Source organism: Pyrgilauda ruficollis, unplaced genomic scaffold (assembly GCF_017590135.1).
Source record: "Pyrgilauda ruficollis isolate IOZ18807 unplaced genomic scaffold, ASM1759013v1 scaffold2, whole genome shotgun sequence".
Taxonomy (NCBI): domain Eukaryota; kingdom Metazoa; phylum Chordata; class Aves; order Passeriformes; family Passeridae; genus Pyrgilauda; species Pyrgilauda ruficollis.
This window is the reverse complement of record NW_024519206.1, coordinates 7,309,690-7,325,105: the sequence shown is the minus strand read 5'-3', so window position 1 is coordinate 7,325,105 and position 15,416 is coordinate 7,309,690. Positions and strand designations below refer to the sequence as shown.

The 15,416-nt window shown below is 34.9% G+C and overlaps 1 long non-coding RNA gene across 1 annotated transcript in view; it reads left to right on the top strand.

Moving 5' to 3' along the window:
* LOC121352998 overlaps positions 1-14,309 on the top strand; it is a 55,168-nt gene extending 40,859 nt beyond the window's left edge. Inside the window, exons 3-5 of the long non-coding RNA XR_005955020.1 lie at positions 1,315-1,372; positions 13,824-13,951; positions 14,029-14,309. This is a non-coding gene — a long non-coding RNA (uncharacterized LOC121352998). The remainder of the gene's footprint in view (positions 1-1,314; positions 1,373-13,823; positions 13,952-14,028) is intronic.
* Positions 14,310-15,416: the final 1,107 nt, after the last annotated feature.

The window sequence follows — 15,416 nt, the reverse complement described above, 5'->3', positions numbered from 1 at the left end:
TTTCAATGAGAAAGGTTTCAGACCCATAAACGCAATAGCCTTGAACTGTGAATGGAAACTACCTTTGTGTCTACTGGCATTGCATTGCTGAATATTATTGTTCTGTTATATTAGAGGTCAACGATTAACAGCTTATACAGAGGCTTGAGTATAAGCTTCTTGTTTATCCTCAAAAACCTGTAGATGTTTTCCTCCTTTCTCTTCTCCTGCCCACCCCCCTCCACCCCCCTGCTTTTTTTTCTTCCCTTTTTAATGTGTGTTTTCTCAAAGTTCCTAGTAAAAGATGCTAAATTCTAACAGCAAAAGACGAATTTTATGCCTGGACTGCTCTAGGGCCAGTGTAGATGCATTAATTACATTAATTGTAAGTTGACAATCCTAGTCCTTAGCCGTCTGGGGCCTTATCCAAGGCTCACTGACGTCAATGGGAATGTTTCCACTGCCTCCATTTTGGCTCAGTTCCTAAATTTCTGTGGCAAAATATAATGCTGTGAACTAAGCTGTCACAAAAAAAAATGTACTGCAACTCTTCGAATCTCAAAATAGCAGAGTGTATACAGAATTCACAGTGAGAATTGTATTGCTGTTTTTCTGAGATGCTTAAGCAGAGAGAATACTGCTGGTTTTACCTCCAAATTACTGGCTTTCTTTTACAAATAATAAAATAACCTATCTCACTCACATATGTTCTGTATAGGGAGAACAAATTCACTTTAAAACTGTTCCATGATGCAGCTTCTTAGGCAATTCTAATGAGATTAAGAACATTGAAAGGATGATGAAATAACTCTTGTGCTACTCAATAGTAAATTCAGTAGAAGAATTAACACAAATACTTCTCTGCTCAGTTGCCATAGAGCCATTTCACAAAAGTGAAGTGCAATTTTTCCCTCGCTGTTTCTGAGTAAAATGATTCATGCAGTCAGTGAATTTAAGGATAACATGGATTATTAGTACTGTAGCTTCCTGAGTACTATACCATTCTGTATCAAAATTCCTGCTTATTGCCTTCTTATTCATTAGAACTTTTTAATGACTCATCTGGATCTGTGCTTAAAGCAACAAGGCTCCTTTCATTGATACTTGCAATCTAACATGGCTTGTCTGTTTCATCAGCAACCATTAATTAACAGTAATTGTTCTGTATTAAAAGATAAAACAGGAATACACTGAAAAGGTCAAAAAAGATAATTACACCTCAGATAATATACATAATGATAGCTTGTTAATGTTTTAACACGAAGCTTACAAAAATGTAACCTGTTCAGCTCAGTCTATGACTAAACTTGTATATTGTACATATCTGGCTTTCAGGAAAGACAGAACAGCTCTTCATTTGGAAATGAAGCATCTCGTGATGAAAAAAAATTTGGTGAGACATTTTTGTCTGACATTATGATAGCTTTGAAAGACATGTACCAAAATTGCCAATAAGTACGGGGTTTGTCACATTTCTTTCCACTTTGGAATTGCAGCCTTTTGGAGTCCGTGAGTAAAACATGATACTTACCATGGAAAGAAACTTGCTATCCTCCATTGTTAAGAAACTTGTTAAGAAACTTGCTATCCATTGTTAAGAAACTTGCTGTCCTCTGGGCTGGTAAAGAATTATTTAAAGAACTTCCAGTGTTGTTTTTACCACAGGAATGTTATTTAACGTAATTTAGCAAACTGGGGAGGATAACACCAAGAATGGGCAACGTTGTGCAATGGATATGGGGGAGAAAAACAAGGTTGGGCTCTCAAATTTCTGAATGATTTGGGAATCTGGCATAAGGCTCACTTTTTTTACAAATGGAGACAAATGGAGTTCAAGAGCTAAACACTGCACATGATGACTTGGCATCATATTACGCACAAGCTGTGACTCATGAGGTATTACATGAACCGTTTTTAATTAGTTAATTATTTTCCACTCACAGTATATGAAACTTTACGGTCTCAGAGCATGATTCACTCACTTTCTCAATTACGGTAAACCAAAAATGCAAGGTTTCATAAAAAGATCAATAGCAAATAAGGAGACACAGTTCTCTGAGAAAAGATAAAAGCAATCCTCAGATATTTTCTGTGAATATTTCTTTTTCTTTTTTCTTTTTTTTTTTTTAATTTTAGGGAGTGGGTTTTTTGCAAGAGTGTTCATTCACAGGCTGTGCAAGCTATATATAGTGATTTTACTGCTGCCCTAACACCTCAGCAAACACTTTTTTTTTTGCACATTTCTTTTCTAAGCCCGTCTGGCCTATTTTAAAATAAAACTTTGCTGCAGCTGTTGCATGTGACCAGTTTGTCTCCCATGCACTCAAGTCTCAAAAGTGCAAACTCCTCTTTTTTCTGCAGAATTTCCCTGAGAAAAAGTCATCAGTACATTTGAAATAGGGATACAGTGTCCCAGAGAGGGATGCCATAGGTAAAGTAGAAAAGTGTTATGGATATGAACCTTTGTTACCATGAAATATCACAAAATAGAATTTCATGTTTCTAGATGCCAATGGGAGCAATGTAAGTGCAGCTTTAAGGCTTTCAGACGTGGTACAGGAACACTTAAGCATCTGGGGATTTGGAGTACATCCTCAGAAGTCTGTTTTCAGAAGTAATATGTGTCAGTGTGTTTTGATTCTGTGAGAAAGAATTTGTAAGGGTCTGATCTGGTGCAGTAAAAAAAGCAAAAACCAGATCTGATACAGAAGTGCTTCTTTACATAAGGATGTTGATCCTTTTGTCAAACAAACAAACAAATACCTCTCAGAAAACAACTTAAAACATGAAAAATAGTGTACGGGGCAGGAATTTGTTTGGGTCAATTAAATCAGAAGACTGTCTGATTATCTGTTTTGGTTGGTTTTTTTCCACTTGTTCTCAATCTATGTTAGAAAACTAAGCTCTAAAACTAAGCTTTAAAACTAAGTCTTTTCAAATTGATATGGAAAAGAGCTTTTTAAATGATGGCTTAATGTTACTGAAAACTCATAGGCATTAAGGATGCCCTTTTCCCCTGGAAGAGGATAAACTTGAATTCATGCTGAATTCACTCTGTTTCTAACCAGCACAAGTGTATTGGCTTCTGGTTTTTTAATCCAGATTTAGGTGGTTATATCTAAGATTATGGTCATATCCTTAACAAATAGAACTGCAGGTAAATCTAAAGCTTTAATTTGACAAGTAAACACTAAAAATTCAAAGCACAGATACAACAATTATAAATTCTGTAGGTGTGGAGTAATGGTCTAAAAATCTATAGACAATTAAACGTGACAGGCCTCAAATTTTAGAGTAAAATATGCAGCATTGAAGATACACTTTACTGATTTGCATTCACAGGCTGTGTAAGTCAAACTGCAGGAAAATCACTGGTGATTGTTTAAAGGCTTTTTGTTTTCAAGCTAGCTGCAAGCATACAAAATCAACTCTTGATTGCTCCTCTTGATGTTCCACTTGTACTTAATCTTTGAATGAACAGCAGTATACAGGCAAAGTAATGTGGGGAAAGCACTTCAGTGACTTATCCTGTATGCTGAAATGCGAGATTAAAAAAGAGTTACAGAAAACATTTGCCTGTTTTGTGGGATGACACAGTGATTTTAAAATCACAAGTCTTTTGGAGAACATAGCAATATTGTGTATGTCAGTGTTGCTTTTATTCCCAAAGAGCTAAATATAAGAATATTATTTTCACTGTGATGAGTTTTTGTATTTATATTAACTCAATTTATAAACAGTAATATAAGTCTTCACTGAACATTCTTCTAGGGTAAGGTAGAAGAACCTTGAACATTTTTTTTATGATGTAGGTTGAACTGATGGAATGAAACTCAGGTGGCTTTATTTTATAATATGAGATTCTGAACTGGCAGCTTTAGAACTGTCTAGTAGTCTGACTGAGTATCAGAGTCAATGCATTGGAGAGGGTCTTTTGCATTTGCCTCCAAAAAAACCAGCACAGATAGAATGGCAGTTTGGATATGTGATTGGAATGTCATTTTGATGTCCTTTTAAGCATTCCACAAAATATCTTTCTGTGGTTTTAAAACAGATTTAATTTTAAATCAAATTTAATTTTCTTCCATCTCTTAAAATTTCTTTTAAAATATGTTCTGAAGTCTTGTTTCACCATTGACTTACTGGTCGAGGTCTGAAAGGATGATGTTTTAAGAAACCTCTTTTACATGATTGAAAACTGTTAGGAAAGCTGAGATTTCTGCAAAATGAAGTAGTTTTCGTTGCAGAACATTTTTCTAGTGAAATCTGAAGTTCACCATGGGATAGGATATTAATGTGAGCTGAAGATAACTAGACAGATTTAAGAGAGGACTTCAAGAGTTAGTGTCAGAAGGCAGAAAAATACTGCATTTTTACAAGCAGAAGGTAAACCTGATTCAAGAATAAATTTTAAGTATTCTTGCGGTGCAAATCAAAAGTTTCATATATTAAATGCTGGAGGATAGGCCATGATGGAAGTGAAAGGCTCAGCATGTCTTGAGTCATCCAGGCTCCTGTCAAGAGCTTGAAGTGATGAACTGTGGCCACAGCTGAACTTTGGCACAGGAACTGGTTTGTCACTGTCCATGGTGCTGTTGGACAGCGCCTGAACACGTTGCTAACCGGGGGGATGGTAATCACTGTTAAGAACTGTCATTCTTGTTTTCATTAATATATTATGACTACAATCTTCAAATAAATAATATATTGCCATCACAATATGTCATTCCCTTCCTTTTAAATCTTTTTGTGTCGAACATACTGCCAGACACTGCTTTGATTTCTCTATATTCAAAAGACTGATTCTTTATGAAACTGTCCAAGTTTTCAGCTCAAAGGCTTTTAAGGGTAACTATTAAACACAAATCTATGAATCTAACTAAATGTCTTTATTGACATTTAATGTCTGCAATTTCCTTTAGAAAAGATATTTTATCTCTTCTGAACAAGGAGAAGGTGAGAAGAGGTGGAACCATGGATGTTTGGAAGGCAGTTAAGTAAACGGAGACTGAAAAAAGGGAGTTATGCACAGGAGAAAGCATAAATATGAAAGGAAAAGGAGACAGAAGCTAAAATCAAGAGATAGCAACAGAGTAATGAAATTCTAGGAAAATAAAGAAAACAAGAAGAGTGCACTCCTCTGCCTAAGTACTAGGTTCTGCTAATTCTATTTTTTTCTATTTTATTTTTTTCAGTTGCACCAATCTCAATATCTCTTCCCTCCTATCACCTGTCAGCACTGTGGCATGTTTTATTTGATCCTTCTGTCCTTTTAAATTTTCTTCCTAGTCCTTTCTGCCATCTATTTCCCTAAGACAGGTTAACTCTTCATCAGAACTTCTTGGTCTGTGGCAAATGTGGAGACATGCAAACAGTGGACTTTCACTGAGTTTGGGCATGTTGGTTATATACACCAGTCATCATGCTCACATTGATGAAAGAGATGAGAGATCATGTTCAGAAAACCCCAGAGTGAAATGGATATGTTGTCCAAAGAGCCTGGTATATAGTGCTCTTGGGAATGATTTCTTGCTGCCCATGTTTCCACATGGCAATTACAGTAAGTTTCTTCTGAATTCCTTCTAACACTCTGAGAAAGAGACCAAACCTTTTAGCTCAGGGACTTTCCCAAATTCATTCAGATAATGAAACTTCAGTACAAGCTTGTGCTGGTTTTTGCAGCCTACAGACAAATTCAGTTATTCACGACTGTTGGAGATTACTCGTGTACATTTTGCTTTTCAATATCTGTCACTATTTCACTTTTCACTTTTTATTTCAATTCTTGAAATAAATCTTACTGATTTGATGGCTGAAAGCCAGTTTTATGCCCTTTGTGATCCTTACTGTCTTATATCAATGAGCACTATCAACAACATTTCTTTTTCCCACTAGCCTAATTTTATGGTTTATGTCTTTTAGATTCAAGTCTTGATGGTATTATGTTCTCTTTTAGGTTTTTAGAAGCAAACAATTCAGAATGTGAAACATTTAGAGGCTTAAGGTTAGGTACATGACACATTTGTAAGATCTACTTTTCCTTTGAAATGGCTCAATTTTTATTAAGCACTTGAAGCCATTTAAGCCCTACATAACACAGCTGGATAGTACCTATAAAATCAGAAGATAAATGGAGCTAGTTCCAAATATTTCAAAATACATTCCGATATAAAATTGTTCTCTTTAAAATTAAATTATTAAAATCTTGTAACCTTTCAAATGTCTACAAGGACATGTAGAACAATAACGTTTGAAAATCGTGTATTATTGAAAAATGTATTTCCACCATTCCTTACTGGAAACCAGAGTTAAAGTCATCCCTGAAATCACACCAGTAATAAATTTAGGGTTCTTTTTGAATGCTTCTGTATATTGCTGATTTAAATACTTATAAAATGCAAGGAAATTTATAGTTTGTATTTTGTGAGAACAGAATATTTCAGAATTTGTGGACACTTTGTGCTCCATTGGACTGTATTTCATTGTACACTGACATGTCACATTGTAATTGTGACATGAATCAAGCCATAAAGTGTGGCAGTAATAAAATTTGTTACTGAAACAAAAGCTCTGTTTTGCCTGCCATTTAGCCTTCCAAAACTCTTAAAAAAAAAAAAAAAAAAAAAAAAAAAGCTGCCAAACAGGATTTTTGGATTTTTTTGGATTTTTGAAGTCAGGTAGCCCAGATGATAACCAGTTCTGAGTTATTTTCCTAAGTATCAAAGTCAAGGCTTGAAGCACAAAAAGCTTTTTGTTAAGCATTTTACAGTCTTGTGAGACATTCAAAAGACAGACATACTTAACACATTTGGCAGCATCAGGGGAAGTAGAAAATGTCATGACAAAAATGTGTCTGAGAAAGCAGAGACATTGTGGAGTTTACCTCAATTTTTCACAAGAAACCATAATTTGGAAGCATTCTGTTTAAATCCTAAAGAAATGCTTTATTTTGCCTTACCACTTTCTTGTCAGAACAGTTACTTATCTACAAAGATATAAAGTTAGCTGCAACTCAGCAAAATAGCTATATTATTAAGGACCAAGTTCTTACACCTTTTTCTTTCCCAAGGTTATTTGTTAATCTAGTGGAAATAACTACATTTTTGCACTATCCCAAATTCAACCTGCGCAGAGGTTATCTGTCACTCTCTCACCCAGTGTTTCCAGAGGACATAACTGCAGTACTATGTTTTGATTCTGTCTCTGACAATAAGGAGGATGGGTTAAGAGGTGACAAGCACAACTGTGAAGAACATCAAAAATGGTAAAAGAATAGTCAAAAAAGCTGTTTGAATCAGAACAAATTAGCCTGCAGTGAGGTTGAAATCATCAGATTCCTAGTTGTCTTGCCTGATTAAGCTGTCCTTGCCAGCACATATAAAGGTGTTTGCAGACTAGCCAGGCATTTCAGTGTAGAGAGGAATATCACAGCAAAAGTGAATTTGTTCAGCCCACATTTGGGTACCATCAGATAAGAAAAGAAGAAAAATCTGGGAAGAAAAGGGAAAGGGGAAATTGCTGCAAAAAAATAAAAATAAACTAGAAATCTGTCTGGGCTGTAATTTATGGCTATTCTAAAGGAACATTAGTTGTAATAATAACTGTCAGAAACCTTTTGTGTACCTATGTAGTTCAAATCTGAAATTATAACTGAAGCTGAAGAAAAACTCAATGTGGCTTATGCATGTTTCAAGAGGAATGTTTTCTCTAGTTGCTGTTGCAGTTAAGGTGCTTCCTGATTTGCCCCACCTTAGTTCTAGCTTCTTCACGTGAAATACATGGATTATTTTTATTCTCAGACACTTGACAGCTCATCTGTGAGGAAAAAGAAAAAAAAAAAAAAAGAAAGACTAAAATACATTTTCAAGTGAAATCTCTTCACACTGAAGGCACCAGTAGTTTTACATTTAATTCAGTGCAGCCAGATGTGAATTGATCCTTTTTCTTAGTTGGTGCAAAGAGAAGCACAACTAGGGTTTTGTGCATGAAAAGAAAAATTCACTGGTTCGTGTAACTTACATTAAGAATTCCAGGTACTTTTGTGAATACTAGGAGATTGCACATAAAAGGAGTTTAAAGTAAAGTTTGAGTGTCATTATCCCATTCCTATATTCCTTTCCATGGGAATTGGTAGTTGCTGACCATCAAAAATTGTTGTGACTTTACATGATCTGATGGTGTGACTGAAGACTCTGTGTCTTCTTTCCTGTGTGTTATCCTCTTTTATCCAGAGTGAAGTTGTGCTCTGCAGTGCTTTAATGTTGCCTCCCATAACAGCACATGGGCAGATAGGCAATTTCTGTCAGGCCTACCTTGCATTTCAATCACAATTTAACGTCATTAAGAAAGTTCTGATTTAAATGTGAATTGCTCCATGTTCAGAATTATAGGATCAGAAAATTTTATTATTCCTCAAATATCAAGTGTTACTGCAAGATTATGAAAGTGCTTACTGCAAAGTGCCTCTTCACTTGAATTATCAATGACCTTTATTATTTATTGATTTATATTTGCATGTGTGTATTGGTTTTAGTATTTCTGGGAAGCAATGAGTGTTTTTATATGTTTTTAGGTGCAAGAGACATCTGAATTCTAGAGAGAAAGTGCACTTAACCCTTTATTCGATTTACCATATTCATACTACAGGCCCAGATGTCTGTGTTTGACAAGAAAAATGTATTCCTGCTTGGCAATAAAACCCAATAGATTAATTTGGATACTTCATGGTATTTTTGTTAGCCTTAAAAAATACAGTCCTTTTTCTAGCTGAGCAGATGTCCTGCGCATGTAGTATGAAACAAAAAAAGACAAATGTATTTTGTCTTGTTTAACTTAATCATTTCTTCTGTGGAGATTAAGTTTGATTCATGCTCAAAACCAAATACATTCTTCATGTATTTTCTTCAATACACCACAAAATCATTAGATCTTCAGTTGCTAGTACAGAAAAATTTTGCAAACATAACTAGATATAAGTGAACAACTGAAGACCTGTAAATTTATTTTAGTCAGGAGCTAATTTCAGCCTTCTGCTATCAAAGTAATAATGTGGGGAGGAGAAAAGTACTTATGAAATAATAATAATAATGATAATAATATATTTATATATAAATAATATGGTTTTATTATCTCTCATTCCCTTGTTAGGAAGCACGGTCATCAGAATGTTATCAAACTGATGATGCTTCATTAACAAAATGGAATTGTAGGAAAAGCTTTAAACACTATCTCTGCCTTATCTTCCCACTGTTAAAGGGCTCAGAAGCTGGCTAATTTCCAAGAGACACTTAAGCAAAGTGTACATGAGTAAGCAATTACTGAGCAAGTAACTTCTCCTGAACTGTGCTGCTTTGAGTGGCAGAAGTGCCCTTGTTACAGCAGGAGACAGAACAGGTCTGTAATGCAGAACTTCTCTGAAAAATCTGTCTGTGGTGTCATACTCATGGCAAACTTTACAGTGCATGAGTAAATGATCAACCTAATTACATTTCCTATATCCATCATAGAAGTCTCATTTTTTCCTTCTCCCATCTGTCTCTGCCCATCTGTTTTCTCTTATGGTTGGCCTGTAAAGTCTTTGGGGCAGGGGTTGTTTTTCATGTCTGTGTACAATATCTAAGGGGATCCTGCTTTACAACTAGGAATTATAAGCAAAATGATAAAATAAATATTTCATAACCAAACTTTCATATGTGAGATACTAAGCTATCAGTAAACTATAAACACTTGAAGACCTGAAAAGGTCAGATTTCAAGCAAATCAAGGGATCCTCTTTAGCATATAGATAACTTCTGATTCTGTTTAACCTGTCCTTATAACCTATGTATTTTTTCTTATGTCAGAAGAGCACAATTCAGCACATAATTGTTCTATCTGTAAGCCTTTCAGAGTCAAGATTGTCGCAGAAGTGTAGGATTATTGTCACCAAGCATTGCTTCAGAAAACGTGGAATGCACAGAAAGCATGGAATGCTCCTTTGGGATTCCTGCCCAGTCTCCTGGCCTCGCCTGTTTGCAGCATTCTGGGCAGGGTGTATTTCCAATGACACGCAGCCTGCTTTGGGTTTTTTGTGAAGACATGTAGATTCTACTCTCTGTCTCAGCAGGTCAGGATTCTGCCTTAAGTCTGGAAGAGTTTCTGTCTCCTAATTTGAGATTATTGAGGTTTCACTGTGACACAAAGGTGTTAGAACAGACCAAGCAACAATCTCCTATTTTCCCGTAGAATATTCTTATTTAAAGAAACAGTGATGTGAAATTCTTAAAAGAGCTCAGATATTATATATTATTTTATATTATATATTAAAAAGATACCTGTGGAAAAGAATTGTGAAAAATGGTAAAAATACCAAATTGCAACTGTGTAGATGAAGAAAACAGAATGCAAGGCTATATTTTTACACATATATCTGTTTTTGATAATTAAATTATTGATATAATAATTGTAAACTGGGTATTTAGGATTAAACCATGCTCTCCTTTAGCTCATCCTTCATTGATTTTTTTGTGTGCATGTGATTTCATAAGGTCAAAAAATTTATCTTGGTGACACATGGAATTCTTCATTTTGGGATTTGCATCATCTGTGCCACCTGCCTCTGTATGTATGCTTATTTGTAAGTACTATAGCAACACTCCTCACTTGTCTGGTTAGAAAGTCATATTTCCCATTGCAGGAGTTTCACACATATTTTCTTTAAAATTTCAGTACTATAAAAGGTGCCAGAGGAAAAGGTTAGGGGTTCATAACAGAAGCAAGAACAATTGGAGCTGTCAGTTTATAACAGTGGCAAACCTGTAGATATCTTTAAAGCCTGACTAATAGAAAACCAGATTATGGACCAGTAAGCAGGAAACCTTAGTCCACAGCAAAGTAATTTTTCTTAGTTTACCCTTTGGTGCAAGATATTTATAACAAGCCAAATTACCTTACTATTAACCTTTTAACTTGGGCATGTCTATAGGAACTCTTTCCATGTCCTTTTCCATAATCCAAATGTGTTGCATGCTCAAGCCCCCGCTCTCTAATGCTATTGACATTTAGTGACTATTAATGGTAATTCTCTGGTTGTAGCAATTGCAAGTATTTTTATAACTTTGTAATTTATCTGAGAACAATATCTATAATTTCTTTATTACACAGCAATGCCATGAAAACTCCATGTCAAAATGTGCTTTGTTGAATCTCTGGAAAGATCTAATATATATTTCCAATCTTAAATGTTTGAGTTGTTTCTACAAGAAGCACAGGAGAGGTTTCTCTTAAATGCTTTCTCAAGTGGAGAGATGCCTTCCATGATGTACATCAGAGTCCTGATCCCCTGGTATTGCAGTACACAGAACGTGACCTGGTGTATTTTCCATTCCACTCTGGCTTTCCTCCCAGTGGAAAGCAGCATGCACCCAGCAGGGCTTCACACCCACCTTTGCTTCAATGAGCCATCAAGAAAAGGCAACAATTCAGACAGCAGGGATTCAACCCACAGGGATTCCTTGACACTTAGTACATGGTGAGATGTTCTGCCTTTCCCACTTCTGCCTTGGAAGCCTTTAAGCGCCTTAAGTTATATAAAATTTAAAAACTACTCTAACCAAGGAAGGACTCTAGCCAGACATTGCTTTAAACAAGCAAAGTAAAATATTTCCAAGTAATGCCAACAAAAGACAACTGCAGCTCCTAAAGGAGAAAAGAAAATATTTTGTTACAATTCTTTAAAATTACAAGGAGCAATAACATAGTATAGTCAGGAAAAAGAAAAAAAAAAAGAAAGAAAGAAACTGTCAGGAAAAAAAATAATAATTTCTAGGAAATTTTAATCTGAAGATATTTAGGGTCATAAAAGAGGATTTTAGCTATTCCCAGTTTGGTATACATGAATAAGGTAAATAAGTGAAAATAGAGATACAACAAAAGGCCATTTTTCCTCTGTGTGTGGAAGGGACAGATCATTGTATTGAAGAGAACCTTGTTAGTAACATAAAACAAGGGAAATAGATTCACAATTTTTGATACGTAAATTTCACCACCGTCCCCAAACTCTTATCACAAAAGATATTTATTATATATTTAAAACAAAAAAGTGACTTTTTTTTTCCTTTAACACTGGTCATACTTTTGCAGGTGGGTCTTTATAATGCATATGGGATTCTATTTCCTTGTATAACCCACCTGCTTTTCTGTAAGTACATAGGAGGTAAATTATAATGGACATATTTTGTGGAAAAAAAACACCAAACAAACACAAAAAAAAAAACCAAAAAAAAACCCGACAAACCATAAAAAACTAAAACCAAAAAACCTCAAAATCTCCAAACCAAACAGTAGAATAGATGAGTTTTAATGTAATCAGAAAAAAATTTATACTTTATTCCATTTATATTTTATTGCATTTTCTCCTTTATATTCCATGTAAATACAAAACATCAGCTGGTGAACTGTACTTTTCAGAGAGAAAAATACAGTTATATTTAGGCATGTGTATTTTTTACTTAGTTGCTTGTAAAGAAAACCCTCAAACATAATTTTATTTCTTCTTTAAGAAAGAGAGGCGGAACTAAAAACTATAATTTCCTACCATATTTTTATGGTCTTTACTTGTTTTAATTTTAGAAAGGGAAATAGTTCCTACCATGCTTATACAGGTGACTTTTCAGCTTATAAATAATGATATATAAATGATTAAGGATAAAATAAGCAATTTAAAGTTATTCTTTCTGCATCTGACTCTCTGGAACTCTGATTTTTGTCACAGTGTATGCCATCCTTGTTAACCACGACAGAGACTAACCAGTGACTCAAAAGGAATCAACACTTTAATAATTAATGCAAGATGCTGAAGACATAAACCAATTGTGAATAATTCATTTCACTTCAGTTCATGATTTGTTGATGAATAATCATGAAATATCTGGAATTAATTAGCTAATGAATGTTTATGAATAACAATTACCTTTGTTTGTTTCATGATTTCATGTCTGTTTAGACTACTTCAGAGGAAATAAAAAACCATGAACATGTGAAGAGGAATTCTGAAGAAAGATGGATGACAAAGATTTGTGATTACTTCCAGAATGTTATATCAGAAGTGACAAAAGATTAGCAGTCTATCAGTTCACTTCTCTGAGGTGATTATGTGAAAAGAAATATAAAAAAATAGGCCATAGTAAAGCAATTTACAGCTACGGAAAACCCCAGCTTAATGCCCTGATTGTTAATGTATTTGTACCATTACAAATTTTAATTGAGTAATCTATCATGAAAACTTTATTGCATGTATGACAGCAACCGTAAAATTAAAGGTAAAGGTTTCAAGGATGTGAAACTGAATTTCTAGAAGACAAACTACTTTGGATGTAAGGTATATCTGTGTGTCATTTCGTTGCTTAGCTCACTGTCATTCATGTCAGGGAAATACTATTTGTTTGAAGCTATACTAAACAATTCACATCTTTTCATGTCATGTACTTGTAAATAATTTTAAATGTCTTTTTAAAAAATTCTGCCATTTTTTCCATTGCATAAATGTTTTCTTTAATTACATAGAATTATGTAAATTCCTTTAACAGCAGTTAAGGTCAGAAAATCTGTTTACATTTCATAGGTTATCTGGCTGCACATCCTCTAAGAAAATGGAAACAAAATCTAATCCTCCAACAATTTAAAGAATTTTTTTGCGGTCTCACAAAGTGTTTATTTAGGAGATGAAACATAAATCACTGATGAAAGCATAAATTAACTTTAAAAAAAGTGCTTTCCATATGAACCTGTGAAAAATTAAGTTTGATACCTCAGGATCTGAAAAAAGCTGTATAGTGTGTTCCTAAGCCATGGACTCTTTCTTTCAGAAGGATAAAATAGCAGGATTAATGAAGAGCTTAATGATCTCCTGCTGTGATGAAGTCCAGGAAGTAGCTGCTGTAGAAGGCGATGTTCTGGTACCAGCTGAGGAGCATTTGTGGAGGAGTCATGGAAGGTATTATTGCAGGGCAGGCAGATGACTTAGGAAGGTCATAGGGAAGAGGAAAGAGTGGTTGCTAATGTCTAATTCAGATTTTGGTCTTCTTTCAGAGAGAGGAGGTGTTTGGACTGATTCAGATTACTCCTGAAGGCAAGCAGTGGCAAGGATGCCAGGACTTAAGGCATCTTAGATTTCTGTATAACTTAGAGTTACCTGTAATTTCCTGCCTCTCTGGGACAGAAGAGTTATTAAAAGCAGTATGCCAATGGCTTCAGATACTGATATTGCCAGATGTTCTTCAAACCAGGGTACAGAGTCTCTTACTGATGGTATAGATTTATACCTCTCTGATGCTTTTGGATGTGACCAGCAGCTGCAGATCTCAAGAAGATATGTGGTGCATCTTTTGAATTATAGACTTATACCTCTCTGATGCTTTTGGATGTGACCAGCAGCTGCAGATCTCAAGAAGATATATGGTGCATCTTTTGCAAAAATCAGGTACTGTTGCTGTAGTTTAACCATGATAAATAAAAAAGATCACTGACATGAACTGAGCAGTGCAGAAGTGCTGTGGGTACTGACTGTCCTTTTCTGCCTGTGTACCAGAGTTGGAAGAACTTTTTTGCAGCTTACTGCTGTCTAAATTGTCTTTTTTTTTTGTTTCATTTGGTGGTGGAGATTATTTATTCTTTTAAAACATAGAGAAAAAGAAAAAAAAATACAACCCGTTTAACTTAAACTTTGGCATGTCAAAATCTATAATGTTGCACTAATAATACTTGAAACTAAATTCCTTGTTATATTGCTTTAATAAGTACTTCAGTATACATAGTATATATTGAGCACTTATTAACTCATCTTTTACTGATGTCTTAAGTTAGTTTCAAAGTTGTCTTGAAGACAGTTGAAGTTTAAAGACTTATATATATATTCTGTATAACCTGTAGAGCACTGCTTTAGGGTTGGGTTTCTTATAGGTAAAATTAGTTCTCATTTTATGGCCAAAATGAATAGAGATAAAGAAAAACTGAGACAAATTTTGAGCTTGGAAAATGAGGGAAGTAGAATCTGTGGGTGAAGGACCATCCAGCCAATTGATATGCTAAATATCACTTTAGGTAATTTAGTCCAGTTCAAGAGTCTCTATTCCTGGGCCAGAATTTAAAGGACTTGAACATTTGAGATTGTTGTTAGAGACTTATCAGTGCTTCAGAATCCTACTAGACTCTTATTTGTGGTTATCTGTAAAAACTCCATCAGGTAAAATAAACTGCACCAAAGTGTTTGCATTGTTTAGCCAAACCCCTGAGGAAAATCCCTTTGAAGAGTGGATGGCTACAGGAGGACTAAAAGAAGGCTTAGGAGGAGACCTTCAAAGGAGCTTTGCTTTTCCACTGTAACAGTAATTTAGAAGTAATTAAGTTATGTACTAGCAGAAAAATAGGCATATGCTGTGAAAATTGCTTATTGCCCTGGT